General features: G+C 35.7%; 1 long non-coding RNA gene across 1 annotated transcript in view; it reads left to right on the top strand.

Annotated features, from left to right (window-relative positions):
- LOC132365511 (uncharacterized) overlaps window positions 1-18,973 on the top strand; it is a 643,069-nt gene extending 624,096 nt beyond the window's left edge. The window contains exon 5 of the long non-coding RNA XR_009503118.1: window positions 18,872-18,973. This is a non-coding gene — a long non-coding RNA (uncharacterized LOC132365511). The remainder of the gene's footprint in view (window positions 1-18,871) is intronic.
- The last annotated feature ends 4,231 nt before the right edge of the window (window positions 18,974-23,204 follow it).

The following is a 23,204-nucleotide window of genomic DNA, read 5'->3' as shown; positions in this document are numbered from 1 at the left end:
GATAGAAAGCCCAGAAATAAACCCACACACATATGGGCAATTAATCTATGACAAAGGAGGCAGGTATATACAATGGAGAAAAGGCAGTCTCTTCAATAAGTGGTGCTGGGAAAACTGGATAGCTACATGTAAAAGAATGAAATTAGAACTTTCCCTAACACCATATACAAAAATAAACTCAAAATGGATCAAAGACCTAAATGTAAGGCGAGACACTATAAAATTGTTAGAGGAAAACATAGGCAGAACATTCTTTAACATAAGTCGCAGAAATATCTTCTTTGATCCACCTCCTAGAGTAATGAAAATAAAAACAAAAATAAACAAATGGGACCTAATTAAACTTAAAAACTTCTTCACAACAAAGGAAACCATAAACAAAATAAAAGGACAACCCACAGAATGGGAGAAAATATTTGCAAATGAAGTGACTGACAAGGGATTAATCTCCAAAATATACAAATAGCTCATGCAGCTCTATATCAAAAAAACAATCAATCAAAAAATGGACAGAAGATCTAAATATTTCTCCAAAGAAGGTATACAAATGGCCAAAAAGCATATGAAAAGATGCTCAACATCCCTAATTATCAGAGAAATGCAAATCAAAACTACAATGAGGTATCACCTCACACCAGTCAGAATGGCCATCATCAAAAAATCTACAAACAATAAATGCTGGAGAGAAGGTGGAGAAAAGGGAACCCTTCTACTCTCAGTTGGAACATAAATTGGTACAATCACTATGGAGAACAGTATGGAGGTTCCTTAAAAAATATAGAAATAGGACTACCATTTGATTCAGTAATCCCACTCCTGGCCATATATCCAGAGAAAATCATAATTCAAAAAGATACATGCACCCCAAAGTTCATTGCAGCACTACTTACAATAGCCAAGACATGGAAACAACCTAAATGTCCATTGACAGAGGAATGAATAAAGAAAATGTGGTACATATATACAATGGAATACTACTCAGCATTAAAAACAATGAAATAATGTCATTTCCAGCAACATGGATGGACCTAGAGATTATCATACTAAGTGAAGTAAGTCAGAGAGAGACAAATATCATATATCACTCATATATGGAATCTAATTTTAAAATGACACAAATGAACTTATTTACAAAACAGAAACAGACTTACAGATATTGAAAACAAACTTATGGTTACCAAAGGGGAAACATTGTAAGGGAGGGATAAATCAGGAGCTTGGGATTAACATACACATAGTACTATATATAAGATAGATAACCAACAAGGACCTACTGTATAGCACAGGGAACTCTACTCAATATTCTTTGATAACCTATATGAGAAAAGAATCTGAAAAAGAATGAATATATGTATATGTATAACTGAATCACTTTGCTGTACACCTGAAACTAACACAACCTTGTACATCAACTCTAATAAAATTTTTAAAAGAATAAATACTTGGAAGACATGAATATCTATGAAGAAAATTATTTTATGTTAATGATAAAAACTAATACAAATAAGCTGCTGAGAACAGACTCAGGGGTGTCTGTTAGTAGACAAAATCCAGAACTATACACTAAGACAAAACATGCATAATAAATTAAGAATTACTCAACAAGAACTTTATCTTCAAAATTGTGCTGTGGCTTTTAAAACATTTTTCCATTAAGCAATGAATCAGTGCTAATTATGCTTATTTAATAAGAGTAAAACATACTCTTATTAAAATAACAAAACAATTCTTTTTACTTTTTATTGTTAGAAAATTTATAAACATACACAAGAATAGAGTACAATGAGCCTTCATATACTCATTAGCAGCATCAACAATCATCAATATTTTGCCATATTAATTTCATCTATCTATGCACCTTTGTTAATGACATATTTTTACAAATCCTCAAAAGAATTTCATGTAATTGCTAAATAATTTAGTATATTTCTTTAAAATAACAATAAGGACATTTTCTTCCACAATCCCAGTGACATTATCACATCTAAAGAAACTATTTAGACTCAGTCCATATCCAATACCCAGTTAATATTCAAATTTCCTCTTTTGTCTAAATTTCTTTTTACAGTTGATTTTCTCAACTCAGGATCCAGACAAGATCTAGTCACTGTATTTAGTTATTATAGAATTAGGAACATTTAAAAATGAAAAATAAAAAGTATATGTTCAATAATATATGTCACTATTTGGGATTCCATATCAGATTGCTAAGAATATGTAGATTTTGAAAAGGCATATTTACTTGATTTTAGTAACCACAGCATGGCAAAATTAAGATGGCTACGAATTTTTGAAATGCCTCACACTAAAAAGTGGTACCTATGTCCTCTCCCCTTGAATCTTTGACAGATATGACAGAAATGATGTTGTGCCAGTTAGGGGGCCCAAGTCTTAAGAAACTGGAAGGTTCCTACTTTTTTCTCTCAGAACACTCTCTTTGCAAACTTTGAGCTACCATGGAAGAAATCTGATTCCCCTGAAACTACCATTTTGGAGAGGTCATAACAGGTGGTGGAGTTCCAGCTGAATGCAGCATTCCACTCATCTCAATCAAGATGCCAGATGTCTTAGACCAGTAGAGCTACTATAACAAAATACCATAGACTGGGTGGCTTAGAAACAACAGAAGTTTATTTCTCACAGTTCTGGAAGCTGGAAGTCCAAGTCCAATCACCAGCAACTTTGGTCTCTGGTGAGGGTCCACTTCCTGGTTTATAGATGACCATCTTCTCACTGTGTCCCCACATGGCAGAAGGGGCTCTCTGAGGTCTCTTTTATAAGAGCACAATTCCCATTTATGAGGAATCCATCCTCATAACCTAATCATTTCCCAAATGCCTCACTTCCAAAGGCCATTATACTGGGTTTAGGATTTCAACATGTGAATTTTGAGAGGACATAAAGATTCAATCTATAGCACCAGACATGCGTATGAAGCTGTCTTGTACCCTGCAGACAAGCCCATCTGCCAGATGAATAGCACTGGGTAACCTTCGTCACTACCATATGTATCTGAAGAATCATCCAGCTGAGCTCTGACTAAATCCTTGACTCACAAATTATGAGGTGTTATAAAATGATTGTTGTTTTAAGCTGCAAAGTTTCAGGGTTATTTGTTGAGTAACAGTAGCTAACAGGAGCCTAACAAGAAATCCACTTTTCTCAGAACTGTGCTGAAACTTCTAATCCTTGTATAAAAAGAGTAGGTCATAATTCACCTAAAATTTACTAAAATTTTTAGTAGAACCCACTAATATAATACAAGCATATAATAATTTAGCTCTGCCATTTTTTCCCCCTCTAAAAAGAAGCCCTCTCCCAAACTTTTATTCTGGAGTATGTTGATAGCTAGTTTAGTTATAACTACATTTTTGCCAATAATGCTACAGGTTTTTCTCTTTGTTTCCAAATTCAATATATTTGTACAGCTTACCCTTGAACAATGCAAGGGTTATGGGCACGGACCCTCCCTGAAGTAAAAAATTCATGTATAAATTTACAGTTGGCCCTCATAGCCATGGTTTCATATCCATGGAACTACATGTGGGCATCATGTAGTACTGTAGTTCGCATCTATTGAAAAAACCCTCATATAGGTGGACCCACGCAATCTAAACTTGTGTTGTTCAAGGATCAACTGTATTTTGAATACACATCTGAGTGAACAACTAGTAAAAATATCTAAAAATATCCATCCAGATGAGGGTCAGAGAAAGATCGAGAAAAAGAAATAAAAACTAGAGAGACATTAAACATCTAACAGTTTACTTCTAGACTGCTTTATGCTATTTTAGGCCCTTATACTGGCTTCTATTTGCTCCAATGTCCAAAGTTTAACTAATTTCATTATATGAATAAGTATTTTTAAAATTTGTGAGGAAAAATGAATTATTTTAAAACTTGAATTTTTTAAACATTTTTCCCATGAAGAGCTGAGTTCTACTTGGAGGACACCAAAGTGTTAAAGGTTGAAAAACTAGTCAAGTCAAACATTCTTCATGGAGTTTTATCCAGGAAGTGAGATATCAAATCAAAGAGATTCTTCACAATATCTAAGTCTTTGTATTTCACTTTGCTGACAAGATGCTCTGGTGCCCTTAAAAATTCTCTGATGCTCATCCAAACAGATTGATCATTTCAGAATCTCTGAAAACATAAGCATATATAGAACTTTCCTTCTTAATTTTTCCTTGAAAGTTTAATTTTTTTTCCTCATAATCACCAAAGTTATCCCCTGAACAGCTGTGGTCAATTTCTTCTTCAGTGGCATGAAAGAATCTAACATTTAATATTTCTAAGGACAAACTAATTTCTCTGACTCACAAGTATATTGTTAACCCTTGTCTTACAATACCCATAAAAAAATGTGCTATGAAAAGGTACTCTTTTTATGTCTACTTCAGGTACGAGTTCCTGAATTTCCAACAGCTTTTTTTTTTCATCATTTCTTTACATTTTAAACAACTTCACTTATGAATCTGGTGACCAAGCATAGCATCTCTAACCAAAGTAGAGGGTATCTGGTTCTCTTTCAACCAGACAAGAACACATTTTTCTTTGTAGTGATCAAAGGGACAGGGCAGTTGGCAAATTTCAAAGCATGATTATGGGTTAAACATTATCCTGTTCCCTCTAAAGAAAACTGCTGAAAGAATTCATTGGCTAAGAAAGAGTTTCAGTTTTTTGGGGTAAAGTTTTTGTTTCAATTTTATGTATCTGGACAGTTATAAAATGCAATTCTTTCTTGTGGTTCCCAAATAATAAATTTCATATATATATATATTGCAGAATGAAAACATTAAACTTATAGTACATTTTCCAGGAACCAAATAGCTGGTATCCTGTTGAGGTATCCCACAGTTAGAAACCACACTGAAAGGTCTGTGGTGATTCCCAACCAACAGCAAGTGCTAGCAGGTTTTCTCTCCAAATGTCCCTCATAAAAGACAGATATGGGTCACCCCATAATTGTAGATCCCTGCTTGCCTTCTAACAAAATATCTGGAAAGCACCAGGACAGCACCTATAGCAAAAATAGTCACCCACCTAATTTATGTGATTAAAAAAATCCAAAAAAAAAACCAAAAAAAACCTCCTAGTAAGCTTCCAAATGAGTCAGTTACATCCCATTTTCAATAGGCAGGCAGCTGACTTCCTTCTTCTTGTAGGTTTCTGGTAATATTTTATCTCCTTTCACAAGTGAGGGGCACATTCATGAACTAGGATAAAGAAAAAAAGCATACCTAGTTTAATTCTAATTCAGCTGTTTTTGCTAAAAACAACAAAAACAATAGAGAGTAAATGTAGGTAAGCCTGGGAATGTTGTTCTATTGAAATTCATTTACAATTCCTAGATAGCATTTAACCCCCTCTGTGTCTGCTTAAGAAAAATTAGTATTAGTTGCTTAAGGTATTTTGGTCAAGTAGCAAAACAAACCTCATTCCCACTGTGCAAAGCCTAGGCTTTGAAACTGTGGGAGCAAGAAAAAAAAAACAAAAAAAGCCTAAGAATAATCTCTGCCCTTGATATATTTTAGAAGAGAGAAATCTCTGTAGTTGACAGTACATAGGAGAAGTTTTGCATGGTTGACCAGTTCTCTCAAAAACAGAAATGAGTAGAGGAAAGCAGAGACATCAATTGCATTTAACCTGGACTAATGTCTTTGGAGTCAGAATAGCCTGAAATCAAATCCTGGGTAAACCCCATAGCAGCTGGCGTTGCCTTGGGGCCTGTTACTTAACTTCTCTAAGCCTCATACCTCTTTAGTGGGGATCAAAGAACACATTTCTCAGGGTGACTGTGAATATTATATTACAGCAATAAAACAAATTCTGAGCAACATGTCTTATATTACTAACTTTGAGTTTAAGTTATATAAACTTGAAGTTATTTTACTGAACTGGAACTGACAACACCTTAGTAAAAATTTAATGGCTAACATCAGAATGGGAGTTTCCTTAGATGGTAACATTTCCCCAAACAGAGCTTCTGCTAAGCTTAAATTGTCAAGTTATTTAAAAAGATATGGTTGGCTAACTTACACTAAAATTTAAAAGCAAAACTTGAAAAATGTTTCAAGATGATCGAGTTTTATCTGATTGCTTAGTGGAGCAATTTATAGCTACCACAGTGTGCTAAATCGGGACATAGGTAAGCAGTACCCTAGTGCATGCCAACGACAGATATTTGTAATCAAACTAAGCTAACTGGAACTTTCTGAATTTCCTGGATTTACTTTATTTGAAAAAAAAAAATCTGAGACCTTGTTAAATGTGTGAGGATTATTTGGAGTGATATGAAAGGGCTAAAAAATGTAATGGAACTATGACACTGTAATTTGAATAAGTTATAGCTCAATTGTACCCGGATCTTCTCTCTATTGGTACTTGAAATTGTAAGCAATATTGTAAACTTTTTATAGAATGTATAAAACATTGTTGTAAGTGATCTTCAGGGGGGATGTTTCCAATTGTCTGTTATGTTTCTTCTTGATTATTCTTCTTATTAAACTTGTTGCATGTCAGCTCTAGTTATAAGATTATTCAAAGCAGAGGTATTAAATATCTGTGTGCATAATATTGAAGCTCCTCTAAAGGATTAAAATTTAGTACTGAAACTTGCTGTGATAAAACAATAGTAACAACAACAACTACAATGGGAAAAGCAAAATGTAAAAGAAATACAGGACTTGATTTACAGCAGTAAGTTTCTTTATATTCACTGTGCTATTTTGTGATGGGAAGTGGATGAAAGTGTTTTTTCAGGGAGCTTGTTTCTACTAAAATAAAGATAACTAGCAGATTCATCTGGTCCTTTACTAGGAATCACTCTATGCTGCTTTAGCTACCAGTCAAAAAGAAATAATGTGTAAACATCATTTGGTAATAGCATACTCTACCCATGTATTCTTGTCTAATTATAATCCTTATTAGCATACCACTTTTCCCCAAAGCTAGAATGGAATAAGAAACAGAGAAAGGAGAAGAGGATGACTAATGAACCATAAAAGTTCCTTTATAGTTTATTTAAATAAAATCTAATTTTACAACAAAAAAATTAGTTTCTCTATCTTTGGGGAACACTGTCATTTAAACACATGGTTTAGAGTGACAATATATAACATGGGGGATAGAGAGAGAAAAATCACTGAGATCAAAAAGAAGATGAGAATGAAGTTTTAAATCTCATTAAGAAAAAGAAAGCAAATGACATAGAGAAACAGCAGTCTATGACTTTAAAAACTGTCATCAAATAAAGCACACTGCTTCTAGAATTACTCACCTACCAATTTAGCATCAGGATGGTGATCTGTTGCACACCACTCCCCTGAAAGGGACAATTTTTCTTTAAACAATTATCTTCTGAAAACAGAAAAAGAGATCAGTCTAAACTAGATTTCCAAACATAGTAGAGAGCTAACGGTGACAAGTTAAATATCAAAAGTTTGATTTTGGTCAAAAGGAAATAAATGTTTAAAAACTTTGATTTGATAGTTAAATTCAAATAGTGCTCTGGTTAACATTAAACACATAAAACAGTTTTGTAATATAAGGGAAAAATGACTATAGTAAGATGTGTACATATTCTATTAATTTCAAAATAATTGGGGGTGTTGAACTATAAAGGAGTTTTCATAAAATTGTATTCATATCTGTCTCTGAAATATAGATATAATTTTATCTGCATCTGTGTAAGTAAGGATGAATATTGGGAAAAGTAAACAAGCAAACGAGTTCCAGAAAACATAGAAAATCAAGTCAGGAAAGAATGATCACCACTGGTACCCACATACAATAATCAGGGGGGAAAAGTTCCAACCATATGTAGCAAGATGATGAATTAGCTGTTGTAGGAAGAAGGTGGCTATGTAGACACTAACTAGTCCACTGTCCTCAAAGATGAAACTCCTGAATTAATGTGGCTGTTACAGGGAGATGTTAAGGGGGTTAAATAAATAATAAACTGAAGAGGGTATCATTTAAGCAGCTGTTAATAGATGTGGCAGTGACAAAAGGAGACATCAGGAAAGAGCCAAGAGCAGAGATAGGGAAAAAAGAGGCTATGTAAGTGGAATTCTTACTAGCTCAGGGGCCTCAGAAAGGTTTTAGGCTCCCAAATGACTCATGGAGAGAAGTAAATGTGATTGCAGCTTCCATGCTTTTTCTGGTTAGTAGGGAAGATGGCTGACTCTGAGGTAGGGATGGGAAATGGTCTTTATGGTAGAACCGATTTGGTAAAAGTGGCTTGAAATTTTGTAAGGGTTTAGTGCTTGGAAAAAGATATCAATAGGAGGAGGGTCAATGAGGTATCATTTATGAAACATTTACCTACATACCTCAATTCCTAGAACAAAATAGACAATTACTCTTTGGTTCTCTTTCCTTTTATACATGTATATATTTTAGTTATGTGTATATATATATATATATATATATATATATATATATATATATATATATATTTAGTTATGTGTATATATATTTAGTTGTAGTATATATTTAGTTTTATATATATATTTAGCTATATATAGGTATATAAGTGTATGTATATATATAATAAATATATATTTTGTTATATATATTTATTTAGTTCTAGGCAAGTCATCTAACCTTATGATTCCTAAATTTCCTCATCTATAAAATGATACTTATTTGTGGTGCCTTTTTGAGGAATCAAATGTTTGGCAATTTTTGAGTCATCTATACTGTAATTAGAAATCATGACTGAAAATGCTTTGTGTTCTTCCCAGGAAAGATTCACTTTAAAGTTAGCATTGCTTCTATTGTATCTTTAAAGTGCCTCTGCAGGGTTTCATATAATCCAAGGTGCTGACAAAAAAGGAAAAATAATGACCTAAGCAGCAAAATAGCATTTAAGCTTAGCTCCATTGCATTACTTAAGGATTCTCTAAGAATAATAGACACCAAAATAGTACAGAACTACCTCGACATTAAAGGATCATACAATATTCATTACCCCAGCTAAAATAATGCATAATAGAAGCATTCAGCACTTTCTAAACTAGTTCACTTTCTGTTTGGCTGATGGCTTTTGAGCCATTGTTTACCTAGGGGAACCAATGTCGAGGGAGAGAATACATATAATTAAACCATTATCTGTGTATTTGCTTAAGCCATCCACTTTTGAAAGGTCTAGTAGTGTTAGGCTTAGACATTTCAATTGAATTAACCATTTTGAGTCCTATTTTACATAGTAATTATTTGAAATATCAAAACCTTAAAGTTTTATTTTAAATCACCCTTTTACTTTAAAAACAAAGAAACCAAAGGGGGACATTTCTATGCTATCAACATCCTTTGGATCATTAGTTAAATAACAACCAGGGTCCAGCTCTAATCAGATATAATGTCATCTGATACTAGACATAAGGGAAAAAAAAAAAAAAACTCCAAATGATTTCATCCTTACTTCTCACTTTAATATACCAACAGAAAGTCATAATAGAAGATACAAGCAGAGTCAAATGCATAAAAACATGTTGCTGTCTTGCACTAATTGTGTCATTACAGCCACTAAATAATGATGACTTTTTCCTCCTTAAAATTGTAAAACTATAGAATGAATGGCCATAGCTTCTGTATTTATCACTTACAGAGTAAACTTTTTCAGTGACAACAGACATTCTGGAGCTTACATTGTGTTTTGGATAGGTTCCAAAATATCAAATACATTTGGGTCTAGGTTCTATTTCTCAGCTGGAGGGAATGGAGAGGGCAGTGATATGAGTTTGTTTTTGAACGATGTAGCCACACTTTCTCTGGGCATTGCATGATGAAATGGAAGCAGGGAAGGGAGTTAAGGTAAAGAGACAAGTAAGAATATAAATGGAGATGTTGGTGATATTGACAACCAATAGCATTTCAGAAAAAGAACTAGGAGTGGGGTGTAAAACAGTTGAGATCAGACATTTCAGGCTCCAAGTCTATGACACTGGTCCTTCTCCCTATGCTTGATACCATGCGTCTAGCCAGGGTTAGGGTAGCTCCTCATTTAAGTATAATTAAATCTGACCTGAGCTAGCAAAATCAAGATTTTTAAAAATATATAGAACATAAGTTTGTGCTCAGTTTATGAAAAAAATCGGTAAAATCTCAAAGACATAGCATAGTGGGAAAAAAAGATATTTAAGTAGAAATTAACATTACATATTAAGTTTAGTCAGCATTCTAGTGTCAGGATATTGGACTCTAGTAAACATTAGAAGTACTGGCAAGATTTTGTCATCCTTTCAAATTTACGTACAAATAGAGTCATATAAATAACTTTTCAAGGAAAGGAGAATGAAAAATGTGATATGTATGTTTATATAAAACACCTAAACTCTGACAAGATTATATTCTTTGATTCTAAATTCTTTCTTCTTCTTTTACAAAATTAATATAAGGCCCTGGACTTCCACAAGGACTGTTTGTATTTGTTCAAGAAACCTCAAATTCATGACTGTTAATACAGCATAAAATTGTCCACATAAAATGGAACAAAGCATGACAGAAATGTTTAAGTGACACTTCAGACACTTAATGAGAAATACTGCTTAGCTGATAATGTCAAAGAATAGAAGTTTGAAAATTCTTGGCTGAATTCAATTTAATCATAGCAAAAGTGTTAGTTGAGCAATCTCATTTATCTGCTTAAGTGACTCTTTTCTGCATGCTGAGCTTTATGTTCATTACTTAGCAAAATGCACATCACAAAATGGCAGCAGCCTCTAGAGTTTGTTTTGAAGATTCCAAACTGCAAATATTAAATTGATGAATGCTGTGGTCCACCACAAAGCATTACATTTCAGAGACATTTTATAAATTCCATTTTGTGTCTCACAAATCAGTTTCCAATCAAATTCAACATTCTTTGGAAGACTTTATACTACATAGTAAAAAATATGTGTTAAGAAATCACTTCCTGAAAGAGAGATGGGGGAGCACCGTATTAGCACAATGCTTCTTTAGATATTTTATTAAAATGATCTGGGTAAAATTACATATATGCAATGTATACATATATATGTATATATATATATATATGTTGAATAATTTTTGTTGAATGTATCCTAATTTTTTTTTTTGTAATCATGGATGTTGTTTCTGACTGTGTATACTCTTAGAATTGGGAGGAGTCTTAAGAAGGTTATCTAGTATATTATCACCTACCAGGATTATACCATTTATCCCAGGTACAATCGCTACAATATCATAGACTATTAGAATTGAAAATAATCCTTGACCCATTTTTGCCTATCTAAACATTGAATCACTGCAACCTTCCAAACAGATTTTAATCCAGTCTCTGTTTGAACATATCCAGTTTATTTTTGAGGAAAATGGTCTGTCCTGTGAATCTGAAGTCCAAGAGTCTGAGTGAGGTTCATTCTTCAAGCTCCCAGGCTTCTGACCTTTTCTTCCTTTGTATAAATAGTGTACTGGAGAGACAACTACTAAGATCTCATCTGACTCTCAGCTTTTATGAATACCTTGCTCTCTGAGAGCCAAGGAATCTAATCAAATCCTGAACTGCTCTTGAAGTTAGAGGGTATTCCTTGGGTCCGGCTGAAACTTATCCCTTTGCACTTTCAGTATCCATTCTCAGAATCCTCTCTCTTCGTCTTCAGAGTCACAATTAGAAACTGAATCCTTACACAGCTCAGGAACAAGTTCTAAATTCTAACACTCTTTAAGAGCCAGGGCATTCTTATTTATGTGTAACAATATTCTTTTGATGAAAGTGAAGTCAGTCTTTGGCTCTCTTCTTAAAGAAGCTAAAACAAAAGAGGCCATCAAATACACTCTCTGCTGGATTACACACACTATTATGTATGATAGAGTGGACCCCCATCAGTAGGCATGGAGATCACCTGGAATGTCCAGATGGTTCCTTAGAATGAAGGTTTTCAAAAGACCATTGCTAGACATATGTGTCTGGTTAGAATGTTTAACCTTCATGGTCTTTAATCATGTAGCATTATGTGAAATGCCACCAGCTGAATGGCTTGATGGAGTGTTTTGAAGCTGTAGAGTTTCCAATCTTCTGGCCACCACCAGAGGCCCTGCAGACACTGGGAATGTGGTCCCTACAGTCTGAATGCCTCATTACGGGGCTATGAGAAAAGAGGGCAGATGGGAGTTGGCCTTCACGATGTATAGCATGGGCATAAGGAGTTCTGTGATCAAATGAATGAATGAGAAGGAGAGAGAGAGACAGAGACAAAGACAGAGAGACAGTGACAGAGACAGAGAGACAGAGACAGAGAAAGAGAGATCCATCACTTGGATAGGCAAGGAAAGATCTGTTCCAGTTGTTCCAATTCTTCCTTAGTTGTTGATAATCTCAAAGATATTTTTCCCTCAAAACTAAGTTCATGTAAAGAAGATCCTTTTTGGGATTTTTAATTCTCTAAGGGTAAAAATATCATCTGTCATGGAAGTTTATTACTCTACACACCATAAGTACTGATGAAGCCATTGAGAATGAAAAGCCCATCATTGTTCATTTTAAGAGCGGCTGAAGTATATGGGAAGTGGTTTCACAGTAGGAAACCTTCGCATCAGCCTGTCCTGACACAGTACTGACTGCCGCTGTTAGCTGGAGCAAGTATATGAACGAGATGTCTCTGAGCTTCAGCATTCTCATCTGTAAAGTTGGATTCATTTCAGGGTTGTGGTGCAAATGAGACAAAATAAACTATGCAAAGAGCTTGTCATGGTGCCTGAAACTAAGTCAACTCATAAAGCAGGGCTATTATTAACTCTTTATTAGGATTATAATGATCGTAGCATGCCTGTTAGGAATGTTGACAATCCTTTAGAGGCTGAACTTGACCCAGGACCCTTCTGTGTGTGTAAATGCTTTGTCCTGTATGTGGCGATGATTTAGGTCATTTCAGTGTTCATCTCTCTGACCTGAAGTTTTTCTGCTTCAGATTTGATTTTTAAGAAACATTGGTTACCAGACCTCGCTCCGATACTTCTGAAGAGCATTGAGGCTTGACGGCAACATCTCTTGCTTGCTTTTCAGAGTCCTGATTCTATCCAAACAGAAGCATCTGAGCTCTCTCTTTCATGTATGGGGAGGAGGGGTGTCCAGCATCTTTGTTGTTGTTGCTGAAACTCTGGAAAGAGAGCAGGGCATGGAGCTGTGCTAGCCAATTTGGCAGCGTGCTTTTTTCAGCCCACTTGGCTGTGCACAATATTCTGTCTGAGTTTGGGAAGATCTGTCTGCTTTTTTCCTTTGTATAGAGGCTATGAGAAATGAGGCAATGGATTTGTCTTATACAACAGCCTGGAAAAATAGGCCATGGCCTAACAAGTAAGAAGAGTTGCATGGCCTCATTCCAGGGAGTTCCTGGCTGGAGACTGGAGGACAGGTTGAGACGCCTTCTGATAGATTTTTGTACTAACTGCCCTCTTTCCTGAAACAAGTCTTGCTTAAAATAAAAGGTGGAGGGGTGGGCAGGAGGAGGTATGGATCCTTACACAGTACGATATCCCTTTATCAAGAATCAATATCATGCAGATTTAGAAGTCATCGATCAAATCATGTATCCCAAAGCACAGCAGGAAACCTTACAATCCTTGTAAATGGCAGTGAGCTGTGATAAGGTGCAGTTATGACCCAGTCCCCGATGCTCCTCTTCTGAGACTGGCTTAAACCATTTCCTTGTCATAGAACCCCAAATGACCCTACACTGTCCCTTTTTTTCTATGTTTGTTTTGCTTTGTTTCTGCAAAGCGCTTTGTCCTTGTCTGCCTTTTCCAGATGACTGTTACATTTTTCTCCTTGCTGTTTTCTCTTCCAATCAGTGAAGGAGCCCCAGACATGAACTGCAACTGGAGTTTCTCACTCTGTACTCCACCCCCCACTATAGACACACACATGTACACACACACACACACTCACACACACACACACACACACACACACGCTACCATTGTAATTGCCTTTTCCAATGATGACAGTGATGTCTTTCCTATCGGGCACTCTTTGTTATTTTGGTTTGGAATTCAAGGAATGGGAGAGGCTGGAATATCATCAATCTCCAGAGGTGGCTGATCTGACTCAGTGTCTGCATCAAAACTATTGCTCTAAAAAGATGCAATCCCCTCCTCACTGCAAACACCTAGAGTTTCTACCTTCCCCGGGCATCATTCACTTAACTCCTTGACTGCCTGCCTGGGTTACGATGGCCACAGACTGAATCTCTATTTCTTCATCTTGGAATAACGCTCCTCAGAGCTGCTTTATGGAGCTATTCACAGATAAGAGCAATAATGAGCTCAACAACACGGTTTCCTTTTCTGTATTCTGTAACATTCTCATCTCAGCCACCGTGTCTGGCAGCCACACAATGAGTCCCTGCATGTGTCAGAGAGATGGATGGTATCTGCAGTGTCTGCATTTCGGTGCTGACTGTGTGAGCTCCTGCTGAACCTTACCTCGGGGATGCTCAGTTCTGTGCCATTGAATCAGAAAGGCAAACTGCCCCCTTCCAAGAAATGTCTTATTTTCTCCCAACACAAAATACTTTAATGGAAATAATGACACGCATTAGGTACGTTGATGGATAGCACGTTGTCCTTTCATCCTCAGTATTCCTGATTATAGGACTCTGTTTTTGTCTCATTGCTCTGCTATTATTTTTTCAAAGCTAAAACAAAGAGGCTACTAGTCTAGGTGGTAGTTCTTTATAAGCATTTCACACATCTTTGCTTTCTTCAACTGCATGGAATCAGAAAAAATAAATAACAAAGGATATTAATGAGCCCCTATTTCCTTATCAGGGAAGTAACCAGTTAATTCTGGTTACTTTTGGTCCTGATCTAAATTGACTGGCTTTTGTTTCAGCATGAAATCAGCTCTGAACCATGCACAAATGTGCCGCAGTGAGGTCTTTGGTAATGGATTATCAGTAAGATTTCAGTGCTGCTAGGACCGTGCGGGCACATCTGAGCAAAGTGGGATTATGTGGGATTGGAGCCAAAGGACTAACGACAGTGACTATTTCTACCATCTGTTTTCTAGGGCCAACTTCATGGGCAGGTACCTTGTGCTGTCACACAGGGCCAGACACTTAGATGGGCAGCTTAATGCCCTACTAGTGTGATCTTGAAACTTAATAATTTGTGAGCAAGAAGACCTGAAGATTCATTTTGTACTGGCTCAGCAGATTATACAGCCACTCCTGGTGCCAGGCACTGCTCTATGCTTTGTTACTAATAACAGGATTCCTCCTCGGTTTTCCTTCCTTCTCAGTTTTGACTGAGGTACAACAAGACAGATAGCAGCATAGATGTTAGGACACCAAAGTGAGCGTGAGGCAGCCTGCCCACTCCATATAAAACATGATGTTGGAAGTGGCCATAAGAACCTGTTCCATCTGTCTTGGACCCTTCATCCAGATCAAGGGTCTAAAAAAGAGTTTGAGAGAAAAGATGTGTGCAGGTATCTCTTCAGAGAGAGCAATTCCCTTGCTGTGAGTCCCCCCTCCTTTTTGTGGTTGGGAAGACAAGGACTTAAGGGGGACACAAAGGACTGATATCTTATTCGTGCCTAAGAAAGTTACAATGGACTATGGCTTAGATACAACACATACTTGGAAATCTACAAGCTGAGAGGCTAAATAGGCAATCAAAGGGACATGATCTAGTTTGCTAGAACAAGGGATGATGCATGAGAGTTGGCTGTGGGCCATCTGGAAGAGAGCCTTGGTGTAGAATTATCTTAGGTCTTCCAAGGTCTGTCTTGGGGCTTCTGGAGGCATGAGAAGACCCCAGGGGAAGGATGTTCAGCTGGTGAGTAGTAGCTGAAACAGGAGTCAAGGGCCTAGAGTAAAAATGCATCTGCTGGGACTAAGAGAACCATGAGAAAGACTGACTAAAGAAAACATTCAAAAAGCCCCCTAAAGCAACCATAAGGACAAGAGTCGGCTGTAATCATTTATGTGACTTTTCTCTAAGAGCTGCCAGCTTTAACTATCTGATGAACAGAAAGCACAAAGCCACCCAGGTATTACTTCTTCTCCCTCTCTCCATCTTTGATCCCAAAATGAAGCTAGGACTGGGAGAGATGATGAGCTGGAAGGGAGAAGCACCAGAGCCCTTGCACCACTGTAAGTCCCAGCCTGTAACAGGTGCCAGCTGGTTGAGGGGTTAAGTTGCATGTTAAATCAGGTTTGGAATTTTCACTGCTCTATCAGACTAAACATTCTGGTGACTGAATTGAGCCTGTGTTTCAATTGAAAGTAATAGTCGGATCTCCTTTTACCTAATAATGAGAGGAAAGGCAGAGAAAGCTGTCTGAGTGTTCCCTCCAGGGACACGAGGAGGTTATATTTTCTCCCACTGTCCCGTTAAACTTTATTCAGTGATCACAATGCACACACATCATGCTTGCTGACATATCGTTCACATCTTTATTACCTATGCAATCACCTCAATGTTTTACGGAAAGTACTATCCAAATGTTGGAAAGGAGAAAAATAAGAAACACAGAGGTTAAGAGACCTTAGCAGATTAATAAATGATAGAGCTAGAATTTAAAGCCTGATTTGTGTTTCTTAAGGCTTATTCCTTTTATCATTAGACTCTCTCTCCTAAATTAGAAAAAAAAAACACCATCTATTAAGTACCTACTATATGCCAGGAATAGTGCTAATGGCCTTACATATATGATTATATTATTTACTCCTTACGTAAAGCATAAGTCAGATGCTCTTCTTGTTATCTATCAGAGGAAACTGAGACATAGAGGGTTTTAGTAACTAGTTAGTAATTAGTTTGAAATTACATGGGGAGCTCTTGTCTGCCTGACCCAAAATTTGTGTAGTTCATTAAGAAACAGAAGGAGATTGAGAGGGAGAGAGAGAGAGATTAATTTCTCCCTACTTTTCTTCTCAAATAAGTCACATCTTTGCTAAAATAAAATACATATGGAGGTCCTCCTAAGTATATAGCCAGTAGTAGTCACCAAAAAACCAAGATAATTATTAGCTATGGCCCCATGAAGAGGTACCATAAATACAGAAAGAGAAAACTAACAGTCATGGCAACCTTAGCCCATAATGAAGTGACCGACTCTGCATGACTCACTCTGAGTGAAACTGTAACATTAGAGAGAGGGATGCTCTGTCCTGTTTCCAGGAATATCCAGAGAAGTCTTCATGGAAAAGGTGAGTCATTAATAATAGTTTTATTTAAACAATTCAAGAACAACAGCAACAAAAAACATCCAGGTTGGGGAGTGACAGCAATAGCAAAATCACAGGATTGGGAATAAATATAACCAACAAAAGGAGAAAGCAGGGAAAACTTTTTTTTTTTCCCCCCAAAAAATCTATTTGTTCTAGAAGAGTGGGCCATATGTTGTGGCTCCATTATTTATGCAGAGAGCTGCAGTCAGGCTGATGGATGTGAACATGATATGGTGAGAAATGAGAGGCCACGGCAGTTTCTTCATCAAGGGATTAAGCAATGAAAGTTATGTTTTCAAAATATTTGTCTGGGAGTGGTATTTGTCTGAGATTGAAAAAGAGAATAGAGTCAGTGGGAGTGACTAGAAATTGGTTAGAGTTGCCCAGGTACAATATGGCACCTCAATTTAGCCTTTGCAGAGTGGGCTTTCTTTCTTGAATGAGAGTAGAAAGGAATGGGGGTGGGAGTAGAAATATCTGGAATATAGGTATGTAGATATGTATATTCCAGATATGTATATATCTGCATACTCCAAGAGCTGTAGTCCTGAAACAATGTGGGAAATTTTTATCACTGTATATTAAATAGTGCATTTAAAGCTCATAGTTCAATGAACCAAAAGAGCAAAGAATATGGCAAATTTCCAGTATTTATAATAGTGTAGAGAAAAATCATCACGGTGGTACTGGGAAGCATGATGTGGCAGAAATAGCAGTGACTTAAGAGTCGAAATTATGTATTTTCTTTTGAGGCACACTATTGCTATATGGAGAAAAATTGTCTTTCCTTTTCTCTTAACATTTTAAAACCAACACACAATTCTAGTTTGTTACCTGTGGCACCTGTCGACGGTAGAATATTCAAAGAAAATCCTGAATCTACTGAAAACTTAAGAGTAAATAGCTTCTGTTTAAAATTCCCTAACATACTTTCTGGAGTTGGAATGCTCCATCAAAATTCATCATCAAAACTTATCCATCAAAACTTATCATCAAAGGCTTTGTTGTGAAATGCCAGGATGCCACTGAATAAGGTAACAATGAGGCAGGGAGGAGACTCTTTTTGTTTTTTAACATCTTTGTTGTAGTATAATTGCTTTACAATGTTGTGTTAGTTTCTGCTGTATAACAAAGTGAATCAGCTATACGTATACACATATCCCCATACCCCCTCCTTCTTGAGGCAGGGAGGGGACTCTTAATTTGCCTAAAAATTCTCTTACAGTCTCTTGATAAGCTCTGATGTACTTTCGGTGGGGGGGGGGGGCGGGGGAAGAGTGGTCGGTGAGAGGGGGTAAATTATTGCTGTGGTACATTTTCCAAATCTCTCACTGGCAATATCCATATTATAGTTTCTATTTGAAGTGTTGACAATGGAGGAAACATTACTAAGAATGGCTGTCATGGATCAGCCAATAAGGCTCGAATCGCCCTTTCCTTTCACATCCACTTGTCTGGTGTGTCTCTGACATGAAACAGAATCAACTCAGAAGGGGTGAAGGAAGGTTACCTAGGATCCCAGACAAATTTCTTTTAAGTTTGGTTTATTCCTTTGAATGATTTCTTAAAAATTGACCTTTCTGTTGAGACATTTTCTGGAACAGTAGGATATCTTATTGAAGCATGCCTGTTGAGAGTCTTTGAACGCCTTTTTTTTTTTTCCACAGCTGCACAAGTCTACTTCGGCTTTGGACCAGAAAAAAACAATGTGATATTATTTTTCCTCTTCTCTGGAATATTCAGTTTCCGTTCTCATGAATTATAATTTATGTGAAGTAAAGAAATGTAAGTGTATCTTTGAAATCAGGTGTTAATTTGTGTTCTCACTTTCAAAAACACTTTTTTTGTTTCTTTCTGTACAAATTATCAGTCAATTACATCCCTGTGGGTATAATGCACATATGGCCGATTTCTTCAGGGATTTATATCTGGAATAAATACATGCTGCCCTCACAAACCTGCTTCTGAATTGGTAATAGATACAGTGAATGATTTGGTTAAAATAAAAAATTTCTTGGGAACATCATATACACTACCTGGCTGGCAGTTCTACTGAGGTTGAAGTGATGAATCTACGAAAATCTTCTAACTGGTTCAAATGCTTTGTTCAAAATGTAGGGCCTTAGAGGTCATTTTTTTCATAAATTTTTCTTTTTTAAAAAATTGAAACAAGATTTCAAGTCAAGATTATTAAAATAAATATTGTGTGAGATATCTAACAGTGCAAATAAATTCATAAGTCACTAGTAGAAGAGGACAGAGTAGCAGTGAAGGAAGTGATAAAAGCATGAAGAGTTATTCTAATGAAAAGCCATATGAGAAAAAATCCCAGGCCTGACACTCTTTTTACTCTAAGCTTTGTTACTGTCACCATCTCAATTCGTTTTTAGTAACTTAAAATAGTTATGTCACTGTCAGTAACATGTTATGCCACAGAAATGTTTCATCTCATTTTCTGTAGTAATTATTCTTGAGCCAAACAGAAATTATGTAAAAACTAAACAGGATCAATGCTAATAGCATTCTATAATATAATTCTCCTCCTATCATTCATTTCCTTCATTTTTTTTACATACTACTACTGTTCTCCTTCCAAGATTATTACTGAGGCAATGTTTGATACTAATAATATTCATTATACATGGCTAATTATATGACTCTACACAATAGGAAAAAAAATCCTGAGTCACCCAAAATTACAATGGCAGACATAAAACTTTAGAAATTATGTTTGGTTAAGATGAGTCATTCTAATATTATGAAATAATATTTTATATTTGTCAAGTGCTTGATAATTATCCAGTTATGTATGTGTATTATGCATATAAATATGCTGTTTTATTGAAATGTTCAATAAATATTTATTGTACTGTTTGGTGATAGGCATATAATGATGGTTATGGACAGTCCTAACTCCCTGGATCTTGTGGTCTCCTTAGCCCTCCTCATGACACAGGCAGGAGTATTATTAACTGAAGTCCAGAAATCAAATAGCTTGCCCAGGCTTCAGAGCTAATAAGGATCTAAAGCATTCTTACTCCTAGCTCAGAGTTATATTAAATATACTTATATTCCTCAAATCACATTCCTTCAAAATAAATTCCACAAAGATAAGTTTTTATTGCTAAACAACATTAAAGACATTTTTGGCATTAAAGACATTTCATCTTCTTTGGATAAATTCAAAACACACATTAGCACATTAAACATTCTGAGAAGCAGTTCAGTAGAGATGCATTATTTAATTCACTGAGTCCCAAACTATTAACATCTCACTGTACATAGTTTTTGGACACAATACATCACACTTATGTTTTCAAGGGTTAGGCTTGTGATTGCATTTTCTTAGTCCATTAAGTAAGAGAATTGTCAAACCCATTCACCTCCTTGCCTGGAAATCCCTTTGCCAGAGGAGCACTGATTGCCATCACGTGGCACCTCAGTATTGAATAAATCTCAGAACAGTGAAGTATATAAACTATTGTGCATATGTATCTTTGGAAAGGAAGAAAAAGACTTTACAAATTAGATTTAATATTATCAATATTTAATATTTTATAAGGAGTTCAGTCCTTCAGATATTGTATGATGACACAAAATTTTACAACCACACCATGAATACTCAACCTTCTAGAAAGGAATGCCTCAAACTAATTACATTTTGTTTTCTTCACCATTTGGGTCAATGGATGGGTAAGAAAAACCCATGTCTTACGCAGTAGTGCTATAGTAAGGCGTTACCATACAAAACTTTTTTCCATAAATTCATCTCAATGTTGCTGTCATGCAATCTTTATAAAAGAACACAGTCTTGATAATTTATGTCACAGTTTTGCCTGGAGATGATAAGGCGCCATACCCAATGAGCTTTGCTGTAGCAAAGTTTAAGTGTAATGTAATATTTACTAGAATTATTAAACTGCATAATTTATTTTTTAAACCACTTTATTGAGGTATGATCAACATGTAAAAAGCTGTACATATTTAAGGTTTACAACTTGGTGGATTTGGAGATAAGTATACACCTGCGAAGCCATCACCACTATCAAGGCCATAAACATACCCATCATCTCCCAAAGTTTCCTCCCACCTCCTTTATTATTATTATTTTGTGTGTGTGTGTGTGTGTGATAAGAACACAACATAAGACCTACTCTCTTAGCAAATTTTAAGTATACAACACAGTACTGTTAGCTATAGGCACTAGGCTATTTAGTATGTCTCCAGGACATATTTATCTTGCATGACTGAAACTTTGTACCCCTTGATCATCACTTCCTCATTGTAGATGGGATTGTCTTCTTCATTTGTTTTCCAGATAGTTCGTTGTTTGTGTGTGTGGAAACACAACTGTTTTTTGCATGTTGATTTTGTATCCTGTAAATTTACTGAATTTGTTTATTAGTTTTATCAGCTTTGGGGTGCAGTCTTTAGAGTTTTCTATATATAAGATTATGTCATCTGCAAACAGAGACAATTTTATTTCTCCCTTTACAATTTGAATGCCTTTTATTTCTTGGAAACACAGGATCCCACCAAAACTTGTGGGATGCAGCAAAAGCAGTTCTAAGAAGGAATTTTATAGTGATAAATACCCACATTAAGAAAAAAGAAAGATCTCAAATAAACAACCTAAGATTACACCTCAAGAAACTGGAAAAAAACAAATAAAGCCCCAAGCGAGAAGAAGGAAGAAAATAATGAATGTTAGAGCAAAAATAAATGAAATAGAGACTAGAAAACAATAGAAAAAAATCAATGAAACTAAGAGTTGGTTTTTTGAAAAGATCAGTAAAATTGACAAACCTTTGTCAAAAGAGACTAAGAAGAAAAGAGAGAAAACTCAAATAAATAAAATTAGAAATGAAAAAGGAGATCTTACAACTGAAGATCACAGAAATACAAAGGACTATATGAGACTATTATGAACAATTATATGCCAACAAATTGGATAAGAAAAGGATGGATTAATTTCTAAAAACATACAACCTACCAAGACTGAATCATGAAGAAGTAGAAAATCCGAACAGACCAATAATAAGGAGATTGAATGAGTAATCAAACACCTCCTAACAACAACAACAAAAAGCCCAGGAACAGATCACTTCAGTGGTGAATTCTTTGAAATATTTAAAGAAGAATTAACCCAATCCTCAAATTCTTCCAAAAAACCAAAGAGGAGGGAACACTTCCAAACTCATTTTACAAGGCCATCATTACCCTGATACCAAAGCCAGATAAGAACACTACAAGAAATAAAATTACAAAAAATAAAATTTCTATAAAGCTACCTTGAATGATGGTAGCCAAGCTATGGCCCGTGATCACACTTGATTCTTTAATGTTTTATGTATACATAACCTTTGAAAAAAAGCTTGAGGAAAAATCTAATCATTATCTGTTGGACTGATATTGTTATTGAATGTATTATTTATTTGAAATATGCTAAATTGTCAAACAGCATGAAATATTCATTTTATCCAGAAACATAGACAATTATGAGTAAACAATAGAAAGAAAGGCCCTAGAAGTCTTGAAAGCTCAGGATTGCAGAAAGTGTACTGACCAGAAGGAAAAAGACAAATCTGCTGCTGGCTAGGCATGCAATGTTAAGTGATTAATTTCCTTAACCATTTTAAACCCTGGTATCCTTATCTTTAAAGTGTGAATATTAATACAACTCCGCTTAACTCAGGAATACTATGAAGAAAAATTATGCTAACTCATGTAAGACATTTTGTAATCTAAAAATTATACTCTTAAGGTCATTCTGTTAAATAAGCAGAGGCAAGCAGTTTCACCAAATTACTCCATGAAAATTATTCTACCTCTTAAGAGTTGAAGAGCTAATGGAAAATTATTAATAGAAGGACCTATGTTAGGATAGGCTATGATATTCTGTGGTAGCCAAAACAAACAAAACAAAAACTATGGTTTAACACAATAGAAGTGTATTCATTGTTCATGCTATATATCTAACATAGATCAGCAGAGGCCTCT

This window comes from Balaenoptera ricei, chromosome 4, assembly GCF_028023285.1.
Source record: "Balaenoptera ricei isolate mBalRic1 chromosome 4, mBalRic1.hap2, whole genome shotgun sequence".
NCBI lineage: Eukaryota > Metazoa > Chordata > Mammalia > Artiodactyla > Balaenopteridae > Balaenoptera > Balaenoptera ricei.
The sequence above is the reverse complement of the archived record's forward strand: the minus strand, read 5'-3'. Positions and strand labels throughout refer to the sequence as shown.